The sequence below is a fragment of the Suncus etruscus genome, chromosome 1 (assembly GCF_024139225.1).
Source record: "Suncus etruscus isolate mSunEtr1 chromosome 1, mSunEtr1.pri.cur, whole genome shotgun sequence".
NCBI lineage: Eukaryota > Metazoa > Chordata > Mammalia > Eulipotyphla > Soricidae > Suncus > Suncus etruscus.
The window spans coordinates 47,620,628-47,633,377 of NC_064848.1; positions in this window are offsets into that span (position 1 = coordinate 47,620,628).

The following is a 12,750-nucleotide window of genomic DNA, read 5'->3' on the forward strand; positions in this document are numbered from 1 at the left end:
CTCAAAGCATCATATAGCATTCCGGAAAATGAACCAAGCTTGGTTTCAAGCAAGGCAAGCACCCTACATGCTGCACTATCACTTTGGCACCCACTTTCAAATTTTTATTAAGCGATCTGTTGTTCCAAATAACATGTTTTAAGTTTAAAAATCATATTTATACAAATGGGAATAAAAAATTAATAATTTAAATAATACTCATTTACCAGTGTGCTGAATTCAAAGAACTCTTAAAATCTATTCCTGATTATAGTTCTATTTTATATTTTATGTAAAATCAAATAAGAAAAAAAATGTGTGAAGTATTATCTTCTAAAATATGTTTGTAGCTATTTGGGGGCAAATTCATGTTGCAACAAGATAATAAAAATAACATGAATAATAGAAAAAGAACTTTATTTCTCTATAATTATACCCTATATATATTTAAAAATTTACCTGCATTTTACACATAATTTGATATTCATATTGTATTATTAATTGAATAAAGTTAGCTTTTCTTACCTGTTCCTTGAAAATCAGCCTCTATACCTAGTCCTTTAAAATAGGGACACGATTGGACACCCAGAGACTTAAAAAGGAAGGCTGCCAGGCTCTCTGCCTTCTTTCTGCTGAGCCAGCCCAGAGACACCTAGGATCATAATCTCTCCAGGACCCACACCGGAAAAGCGCAGCTGCTCCGCTTCGCTCTGCGACCTCGCTTATCTTTTAACCCCTGAACTCCATTTCTCCACATTGTAAGAAGCATTCTACAGCCTTACCAATGGAGAAATTTTGCAGTACACACCCATGTTTAAATAAATTAAGATGGCTGCTCTGAAAACCCAAAAAGTAGAAAACAGCTAAGTATCTTCTCAAATAAGAGGTTTAGCGTAGAATTATGGAAGATGTTTAAGGAGTTCAGAAAAAGCATCGATAGACTTGACTGGAGCACAATTAAGTATCAAGAGGATTTGACGACTGAAATTAGAAATTTTCACACTGAAATAACAGGTCTGAAAAACTCAGCTTATGCAACTCTTGCCAGGTGCAGTTCATGACAGGAAGCTCACCACATAGAGTGATGAGTGCAGTTAGAGAAATAACTACACTGAAAACTATCATAACAATGTGAATGAATGAAAGAAATAGAAAGCCTGTCTCAAGTACAGGTGTGGGTGGGGTGGGGAGGAGAGAGATCTGAGAAATTGGTGATGGGAATCTTGCACTGGTGAAGGGGGGTGTTCTTTACATGACTGTAATCATACAACTACAATCATATTTGTAATCACGGTGTTTAAATAAAGATAATTTAAAAAAAGAATAACATAGGGACACACTATCTAATGCCTCTATCACTCACTTATTTCAAGACATTTCACAATTACTTTGTAGTATATAAAATAACAGATAAAAAATAAAAGATGTTATTAAACATGTAAAAATGAAACCTTGTTATTCACTAGTATCTCTACTTAAGAAATATTTGGCCATGACATTAGCAGTAATCTATACTTCAAAAAAATTGGGGGGAGGGGGCTGAAGAGATAGCTCATTGGTAGGGTGTTTGCCTTGCATACTGTCCATCCAGGCGGTTCGAATTCGGCATCACATATGGTCCCCCGTACCTGCCAAGGAGCAATTTCTGAGTGCAGAGTCAGGAGTAACCCCTGAGCATTGCCAGGTGTGACCCAAAAATCAAAATAAATAAATACAAGTTTGAAATTACTTATGTCACAGATAGTCAAAGTATTTCCAAAGTAAATCTTCACTTTCAATGACTCCAATGGACTCTCCTTAAAGAAAAATGTTAATTAATTAACATACGTAAAAGTAATCACAGAATAAGAAAAATCTTATTTTGCAACCATCAGTAAGAAAATTGTTTTAGGAGCCAGAGAGATAGTACGTCGGCGTTTGCCTTGCAAGCAGCTGATCCAGCTGACCTAAGGTGGTTGGTTTGAATCCTGGAGTCCCATATGGTCCCTTATGCCTGCCAGGAGCTATTTCTGAGCACATAGCCAAGAGTAACCCCTGGGCACCGCCGGGTGTGGCCCAAAAACCAAAAACCAAAACCAAAAAAAAAAAATTTTTTTTTTAGTCAAGAATTCTCAAAATGGGGGCTGGAGCAGTGGTGCAAGTAGTAAGGCATCTGCCTTGCCTGTGCTAGCCTAGGATGGACTGCGGTTTGATCCCCCAGCGTTCCATATGGTCCCCCAAGCCAGGAACGATTTCTGAGCGCATAGCCAGGAGTAACCCCTGAGCTTCACCGAGTGTGGCCCAAAAACCAGGAAAAAAATAAAAGAATCTTCAAAATGTACTGAAAATATGGAGTGAATTATTTTTGAGAATATATTATTTACCTCATTGTATTAAATATTAGCACAGATTACAAATCAATAAGTTAATCAATATCAATAAGTTAATACAAATTGCTTATTTGTTTCAAAGAGGAGGCTTCACACTGGAGAATTCTGATTATCAAAACAAGAGAAATAGCTTAGCTCTCTGGAGTGTATGCCTTGCATTCTCAAGGTTCCGAGTCAGTTTCTAGCACTAGAAGCACTACTGGAGCCTAGAAGGGTAGTTCTGAACACCTTGGGGTGTGGCCCAGAAAACCAAATCATCAACAATATATAAATAGGGAACAGCTATCCAGAGTTGTGCCTCTTGATGAAGTTCGATGTGATTTATGTGGTATAATATTATGTGAAATAATTTGATTTTTTAAGAAAGCATTCAGCATCACTTACATAGTATTACTGCCAAAAATACTTAAATCTGTGAGGAAAAATCAGAAAGATGTATATAGTGTGGGACAGTTTATAAAATAACTGATCTAGAATCTTCAAAAATTACCTTAAATGTTCCTTTGTAATTCTTCTTCCCTGACACGTAAGCACAAAGTGAAGATATGATGCAGCTTAAAGCAACTTAAAAAAAAAGTTGAAATTGAATGGAGTGCTTAATAAGCACATAAGCAGAACATAAACAAAGCTAGGGTGAAGAGATGATTTCCCTGGCTGAAGCATGTGCTTTGGATGCAGAAGCTGAACCCCACCACCATGACACCGTCCCCTGAGCACAGCTGAGTGTAACCATTTTTAAAATTACCTTAGGGAAATTCCTTGGACAACTGAGAACATTTTAATGTGAACAGTGCTTGGGTGATATTAGTTAAAAATGGATATGCTATTGGTATTCTATTCAAATAGGTTATTCTCCTAATTCTTGGGAAAGAAGTGATATATATATATATATAAATCTTACTCTCAAGATCAGTCAATAACTGTATAGGGGGAAAACTGAATCTCAAGTTTTGAAATTAATTTCTTTTTAAAAATCTATTTATTTATTTATTTATTTATTTATTTATTTATTTATTTTTGTATGCCTCACAAAATGATGCTCTAGTGGACTCCTGTCTCTGCACCACTCAGGAATTTCTCCCAGCAGTCCTTGAAGACTATATGGCATGCTGAGGATCAAACTTGTCCACTAAGTGCAAAGCAAGTGACCTACCTCTATACTATTTCTCCAGCCCCTGGAACTAATTTTTTTGTTTTGTTTTGTTTTGTTTTTTGGGTCGCACCCGGCAGCACTCAGGGGTGTTACTTCTGGCTCTGGCTCTATGCTCAGAAATCGCTCTTGGCAGGCTCAGGGGACCATATGGGATGCCAGGATTCAAAACACTATCCTTCTGCATGCAAAGCAAACACTCTACCTCCATGCTATCTCTCCGGCCTGGAACTAAAAAAGTCTTAGTTTTGTGTATATTTCTTCAGTGTCTGTGTGTGTGCTTCTGTGTGTGTTTAAATAATTTTATTTGAAATTAAAAGAGAGAACTAGAAGTTTTGTGATGGTTGTTGCCATCTTATCATCTGAGGGTCATTTTTCCCTCATTTCTAGTCTCTCTCGAATTTGTTTTTAAACTGTAACAGTGTGATGGCTTTTACTTGACTGATATGTTTGAGGTCAACATCTTGGGTGAACTCAGTTTTTTTCTGTCAATAAAGGACTCCAAATGGAGCAACATACAGGACATGGGTTTGCTGTGCCCTGCTAAATTGGTGAGAATAATTTCATGTGAATGTTTTTACAAAAGTAGATGCTATGTGTGAAAGGTTTCTCTCATGAGATTACAGAAGTTTAAAGGTCATTCAGTTCTGCATACCACTTAATTTGTGTCCCATTATGCATTTTTCAAAAAGAAGTGTGGGTTTTAAAAATAATAGTATTCAAGGACTGTCAATATCGGCATTGTGTAGCATGGAAAAAAATTTTTTCATGGCTTTTATCACTGACCTGGTGTATAGTGCACTGACTTCCCTTTCTTATTGCTCAAGGGCAACTGGATGAGTAGCCTTGACTCATTTAGAAGCCACCTAACGAACTTGCTCTCAGTTAATATTTTCTTTAAAGGTCATCTACATCTGACACCTGTCAGGTTAGTACTTCTGAGAATCTAGAATAGGACCTATTCTTGATCAAATACTGGCCATTCAGTGTCTCAAAATTGGTCGGCAGTTTTCAACAAATAACAAATTAACAAATTGTTCTTCAGGCTCTCATTAGGGACAAAAGTCTTGTGGGAATTTGTCAGCCTGTACCAGAGGTGAGTTTAGTAAAGAAGTGACAACAGAGGAACAAAATAGATAGATAGATAGATAGATAGATAGATAGATAGATAGATAGATAGATAGATAGATAGATAGATAGATGATAGATAGAGAGATAGATAGATATAGATAGCTATAGATATATATAGATATATATAACTAAAACCAACTACAGACATGCTTGTAATCATGGTGCTTAAATAAAGATATCTAGTAAAATATATGTTAGGGGACCAGAGCAATAGTACAGTAGGGTGGCTTGAAATGCACTTGGCTGACCCGCTTTGAACCCAGGTATCCCATATGGTCTCCTATGGACCACCAGGAATAATTCCTGTGTGCAGAGCTAAGAGTAGCCCTTGAGCACCACCTGTCATGTCCTAAAAAGCAATAATAATAATAATAATAATAATAATAATGATAATAATAATAATAATAACAACAATAAAATTTTAAAGCTCGGTATGGGAGAAAAAAAGGTCACTGAATGAAATAAATGGAGAAAAAAAATCAGGCCCAAATAAGGAATAAATAAACAAGATAAATTCAAGCTATTTTAAGAGGAAGATAAATATCAAACGACCAAAAATTATGTGGGAACAAAAAAATATAGAAAATATTTTGTGGAAAAAATCTTTCTCCTTTAAGGGCAAAGGTTTTACATTTTAAAGGGTTTTGTTTTGATTTTTTTTAGTAACCCCAAAGTGAAAGCTATAACCTCATATGACATATACATATAGTTTTTAATTAATTAATTAGTGTGTTGTGCTTGTTATAGCACAAATGTCTTCAAACATGTCTTCAAGCCCTGTAAACTTACCTTCAATCAAGACCTGTAATTATCTTCTACAACCTATATTTAAAATTGCATGCTAAGCTTTTGGATGGCCAACATTTTGCTTAGAGAGTTAAGCAGAACTGTGACTGTGAGCCTTGAGGCAATGCTGTGTGTAAAGATCCAGCAAGAAAAGAAATAAAGAAAGTTCTCAGCTCCTACCACAAAATTTTTTAGCATTATCTTCCTTGACTCTCAATTTAATGTGTACTTTTTTTCTCTTTGGCCACACATTCAAGGTTTTGATTTTGTTGCTTCAATGGTAAAAAGTTATGATCAGTAAACCTAATTAAAAGTAATTTCAATTTTAGGAGATGAAATAATATCTATTTCTCAAATTATCATCTGTAAAAGTGTTTATTAAATGTATTAGAAAATATGAAGCAGAAGACTATATTCTCAAACAATATAGACTTGGAAGAGTGATGTAAAAACAGAGATAACTATAATAAAAAGAAGGCACAGGATAGAATTACTCAGGATTATGTAGAGAAATAAGTACATATATCTAGTTATCTAGTTAGAGAGGTAGTACAGTGGGAAGAGTGCTTGTTTTGCACTAGGACAACCCAGATTAATTCCTTGGCATCTCAGCTGGTTCCCCAAGCCCTACCAATACTGATCCCTGAGTACAGTGATAGAGTTAAGCCCTGAACACTGCCAAAAATGGCCCAAATACACCCCCCCCCAATAAAGAACATCTGTTTTGAGGCCAGTGAGATGGCTGAAAGGACTAGATTACGTGCTTATAGGAGCCCCAGATTATCCCTACGGCCATATGGTCCCCAAGCAATGTTGCCTATGGCTTAAATAGTAACAACGTCGGCAACAATAATGACAAAGTATATGATTTTTGAAAGGCAAGTATTCAGTTTTTCAGTTTCTCTAGATGACACAATTCTTGGAATAAATCTACATATTAATTAACAATAAATAATTGAATTTTATATATAGGCTCACTTTATAAATCCATACAGGTTGGAAACAGAGAAGCTTGGGCATTTTGGTTATTACAAACACCATCAAGCTTAAGTCATATATGACTTCAATTTTCTAGTTGGAATAAATTATAATACTCTTGGTTCTGGTTTATTATAGTGGCCATTGGAACTTCATTCTACCCCCAACCCAAATTTTGTATTCGATCATATTGTGTTTCATGAGTAGAAGGCTTAAAAACTAGAATGCAATTCTGAGACTTCATTATTTAATTTTACATGTTTGATGTCAAGAGTTCATTGAATTTATATAAAAATGTATGAACATGCCACTAAATAGTATTAAATCAATCTTAGCTGATTTTTTTCCTTTTAAAAATATCGACCTACATATAAATTGGCTAACCTACTCCTTAATGTCAAAGATAAAATGATTTAACTCTTGGGGATGAGAAAGCTCACTTGGCAAAACTAAGTAGTACAAGTAATTTTAAGCCAAGAACATTTCTCAAAAAGGAAGTTCTTTGATATCAGGAAGTTGTATCCAATTGGCAGAGTTCAGGAATAGTAAACTTTCCCAAAATAACAAATTTGGGACATCTTATTCTATCATAGTAATAGAAAAAATTATTGCTAAATATTATTTAATAGTTCTACATCCTTCAGGGCTGGACTTAGTGAATGGAGGCCACTCACTATAAGACTCATGCTCTGCCAGCACTGGGAAGTCCTTGCTCAGGCGCTGTGATCCAGTCGTGTTCACCCCTGAGTTGTTCACAGGCCACCAGGGCTTCCCTGGCATAGGAAAACATGCCACTGCAGCAAGATAACTCAGTGCCTCATTTCTTTTTTTTGTTGTTGTTGTGGTTTTTGGGTCACACCCGGCAGTGCTCAGGGGTTATTTCTGGCTCCAGGCTCAGAAATTGCTCCTGGCAGGCACAGGGGACCATATGGGGCGCCGGGATTTGAACTGATGACCTCCTGCATGAAAGGCAAACGCCTTACCTCCATGCTATCTCTCCGCCCCCCAGTGCCTCATTTCTAAGGCATGTGTGCTAATGTTTGATATGCTTGGAAACCTCTCCCCCAATGCAATTCATCAAAGTGATAGTATAAAATTTGTGAAAATTAGAAATGATAAAAGCCCAAGAGTAACAATTCACCCTAGGAGAAACAGTATTTTTATTCATTTTATTTAGTAAAATTTTTGGTTTGGGGTTACACCCTACTTGTCAGAGCATACTGCTGCCTCTGTGTTAAAGGATCACTCTTGGCAATATTGGGAAACAATATGTAATATTGATGATCAATTCTGTGTTCAGTACATACAAGGCAAGCACCTTATCAGCTTACTGTGTCCCTAAAATTCTCTTTTAAGCCACCGAATATTACAGAGCTTAGGGTACTTACTTTGCATGCAGCAGATTCTTATTACATTCCAAGCATCACATTTGTGGGAGCAGGAGGGACCAATGAAAAGTGAAGTGAGAGCCAGACATGTAAAATGAGGTGCATATCATACATTAAAGAAGAAATGTTGAGTTGTCTGTCAGGTGTACACAACATATGCTATGTCTTCCTTCCTGTCGGTTTCCTTTCCTCTACTTCTACTTCTACTAAATATATGAATATTTAGTGGCTCAACATTATTCTCACCCCCCAGGAAAAAATCAAACCCAGAGTCAATTTCTTTGTTGTTGTTTTTATTTCAGCTACTGCTTTTATTTTTCAGTATGTCTTTTCTTAAAAAATCACAGTAAAACTCTTAGAAGTCTTACTTTGTTGACTAATGATAATTATAACCTATCAGGCACTTAAAAATCATCTTCAGAAGATAATGTATTTTAGAAAGAATAAAACCACAAAAATGTTGGAGGATTGTATGATGAATGGGGGAGTAATGAATCATGATAGACTGGTTGTTTATTAAGGAAAAAAGCTTTTCTACAAGAAACTATTTTTTCTTTGGTACATAAAGTAATAATCGCAAAATTATATCACATTAAATTATGCAGGAAAGGTATATCAAAATTAGACTACCAGACATTTTTATTTCCAAGGTTTGAGAAAAATGTCTTTATAAAAAGTCTTAAATGAGAAATTAGAAATATTTTGTTTGATCTTAACATTATTATTGACTTGCTTCTTTTAACATGAAATGATGGACAATAGATAAAAATTTGTGTGTAGAAAATTTTTTGATATTTGGGTCACACCCAGGTGCTCAGAGCTTTGTTCTCTGTGCTCCTGAATCTGTGCTCAAGGATCACTCTTGGTGATGTGTGGAGGGAAAAAAAATCAAGCAAGTAAAAGTACCTTGGTCTTTGTGCTGTCTTTTTCATCCAGAATTTTTTGTTTCTTTTGGAAAAAAAATTAGATCTGACACCTCAGACTTGCATGACAGAATATCAATTTAGCTGACATGGAGTTTAAACTGCCTGAGTAGACTAAGTATTTCTTATCCTAGTATCTACAGCTCAAGACTACTCATTTCACTCACTTGCTTACCTATCTAACCTTTGAAACTTTCTTTTGTTTGTTTTTTAGGGGGCCGCACTGGCAGTGTTCAGTGCTTACCCCTGGCTCTGGGCTCAGGATTCACTCCTGAAGGGCTTGGGGACCATATGGCATTCCAGGAATTGAATCAAAGTAAGCTGCATGCAAGGGAGCATCCACTCGCTGTGCTATCTCCCCTGACCTACTCTCACCTTGAGAACTTTTGTGGTAATAAAAATAATCTCCTTCCTAGGATCCCACTGCTAACATTGAACACTAATAAGTATACTATTGCAGGGAAACTATAATTGGCAGACCAATGGAGACTTTAAGTATTTTGAACTTTAAAAAGTCCTTTTAATTAGCTAAATTAATATATATGTAATATCTCAAAATAGTGAAAATTATTTGAAATTCAATTTCAGTGTGTTTAAAGTTTAATTGGAACAAGCAAATTTTATTAGTTTATGTGTTACCACTGATTGCTTTTGTACCACAAGGGCAGAATGTTTCTTTTGTTAGTTTGCCTGCTTATTTGGGGGTTGGACCTGATTGCTGTGCTGATTGTGTTGGGAGACATGCATGCCAGGAATAGAAGCCAGGGCTACTATATGTAGTTCATCTGCTATTATGCTATTTCTTTTTCAGTTCGCTTTGTTTTTGAGCAACACCAGTGGCTCAGTGTTGCTCCTGATAGGTGGTACTCAAGGGGCCATGTGATACTGGACTTGAACCTGGGCCTCTGGAATGTAAAGTATACACTCAACTCACTGAGTTGTCTCTCCAGCTTTTTTTTTTTTGGGGGGGGGAGGGCGCACCCGGTGATGCTCAGGTGTTACTCCTGGCTATGTGCTCAGAAATTGCCCCTGGCTTTGGGGGACCATATGGGATGTTAATGATCTAACCGAGATCCGTCCTAGGTCAGCTGCGAGCAAGGCAAAGACCCTTCAATTGTGCTATCACTCTGGCCCCTCTCTAGCTTCTATCCTGGGATAATTTTCACAAAGATCACAATATCCACAAGCTCTAAAATATTTTCCATCTTGCTCTTTTTTTTGGGGGGGGGTCCACACCTGGTAGCACTCAGGGGTTACTCCTGGCTCTGTGCTCAGAAATTGCCCCTGGCAGAAAAAGGGGACCATATGGGATGCCGGGATTCGAACCACAGACCTTCTGCATGAAAGGCAAACGCCTTACCTCCATGCTATTTCTCTGGCCCCTTTCATCTTGCTCTTTATAGATAAGGTTTACAATCATTTTGCATAGCAATGAAATCAATATATATAATAAATAGCTCAATGTAGAAAAAGTGGATTAGGAATAAAATACTTCTAGACTTAGAAGTGAAAAGGGAATAGAATGAGGGAAATGAGATCAAGCTCTAGGTCCTAGAGCTTATCTCCTAGAATCTAAGAGATAAGGTACTTGACTGGCTGAACAGAGAAATCAGTGGGGAGATTTTAAAAAAGTATTGAAGGGGACTAGGGGTGAATGATAAAATATAAAAACACTTGTAATAGGAGTTGACACTGCTGGTGGGATTGGTAATGAAACAATATATGCCTAACACTCAACTATCAATGACTTTGCAAATAATTCTTTAATTAAATGTAAAAAATGTTAAAACATTAGCACTTCGAAAGTCCCTTTAATTTTCTTCAAAAACTAAAAACCAAGTTGAAAAGAGTACAGTGGATTGCACTTGCCTTGCACATGGCAGATGTCTGTTTGAATTTTAGCATCAAGTATGATTCCCTGAGCACCATGAGGAGTGATCACTGAGCCAATGCCAGGAGTGATCCCTGGGCACAACCAGGTATGGACAAAAACAAGCAAACATCTTGTTATTTAACAATAAGTTTGCACAGACTACTTTTAGAGACCAACAGCTCTAAATTAGAAACCCCCACGGACTAAAGCTTCAAGACATGTCCTCCCTCCTTTTCATTTCTGAAGAATGTGGGAGTGAGCACTTCTCACTGCCTTGTCTATGATAAGATTGTTATTTCTGATAGGTGGGGCTCCATGCTCTCATTGCTCGGAGTTAAAGAATCAGAGGTTAAACTACTGTCATGCTCTCCTGCATGCTCTGGGTTACAGCACAGGATCTCCCTCTGCTGCCCTCTGCCCTCACATATCCTCTTTTGTGTGGTACAATTCAAACACAGTACAATTATTAATACGGTGACACTTTTTTCAAAGCAACATAAGAGCAGAAAGCAAAAGTCAGGGGTTTGGAGAAAATTTCTTACAGTTAGAGTCCCTCTTTACAGCACTCACACCACTTTATATAATAATAGTTTGGCATTTGACATTACCATAAAAGTGTTTTTTAAATTTTTTATTTATCTTTATTTAAACACCATGGTTACAAGGTTGTTTAGGATAGTTTTTATTTTTCACAAATAAAAATGTTCATGATTGACTTACAGTCATACAATGTACAACAACCTTCACCAGTACTATTTTTGAGTGTGTAAGGTATAAAAATTCAATGGTAAAAACTTGATTGAGGGGCCGGAGTGATAGCACAGCAGTAAGGCATTTGCTTTGCATGCAGCTGACCGAGGGCAGACCAGGGTTCGATCTCTGATATCCCATATGGTCCCCTGAGCCTACCAGGAATAATTTCTGAGTGCTCCCAGGTGTGGCCAAAAATCCAAAAATAAATAAATAAAATAAAAACTTGATTAGAGGGCCTGGAGAGATAGCACAGCGGCGTTTGCCTTGCAAGCAGCCGATCCAGGACCAAAGGTGGTTGGTTCGAATCCCGGTGTCCCATATGGTCCCCCGTGTCTACCAGGAGCTATTTCTGAGCAGACAGCCAGGAGTAACCCCTGAGCACTGCCGGGTGTGGCCCAAAAACCAAAAAAAAAAAAAAAAAACAAAAAAAAAAAAAAAAACTTGATTAGGGAGCCAGAGAGATAATACAGGAGGTAAAGCCCTTGTCTTGTATGCAGTCAACCCTGGTTGACTCCAGCATTTCATACAATTCCCCATGCACTGCCAGGAGTGATTTTTGAGTAAAGAGCCAGGAGTAACCCCAGAGCATTGCTATGTGTGCCTCCCAATAGTTGATTAGTCTGAATTTTTATATGCATATACAAGGTAAATGAGACATTCAGTTTTTTAAGTTTCTAACATGATAGCAAGAAAATACTGCCATTCTTTGGACAGGGGAAAAGATATTAAAAAGAATTATTTAATTGGGTTTTGAGGCACAGCTGGGTTTGTTTAAGTCTTACTCCTGGTCTATGCTCTGAAAATCATATGCATGCAAGGGAAGTGCTTAATTCCTATGTGATTCTTTCACCCCCTTTATTTTAAAAGTTAACACTTAAATATTTCAGACACTGCAAGAGATACTCTATACATATTCATTCATTTTTGTTTTGCTTTTGTTTATTCTTTTTCAGTGTTAAGGATTGAATCCTAATCTCATGTATATAAGGCAAGCACTTCATCACTTAATTATCTTTCCCAGCCCAATATAATTTGTTTTTAACCTTAGTAATGCTTCCATGTTGTTGAGAGCAATCTAAGGCATTAGGGCCTTAAATATTTTATGAAGGGTCATGCAGCTAGTAAGTTGTAAAGTTCTAGGGTGATTCTTTTGCCCGATTTTCTTGGCACTGCCCACTCACAGGTCTGGCCTCTCAAGTGAATGCCTCACTCATAGGAAAAACGGATGTACTCTGAGATCTAAACCCTGATCATTTTAGTCCAGACTGATGTACTAAGTACTAAGGTACTAAGATGTTGTCTCCCTTCAATTAATGCAGCGTTGGCTTTAAGAGTGGAGACTCCATGTATCGAGATACTTCAAAAAAAAAAAAAAAACCTGAAGTCTGGACATGCGTTAAGATGTTCTACTTAGAAAATT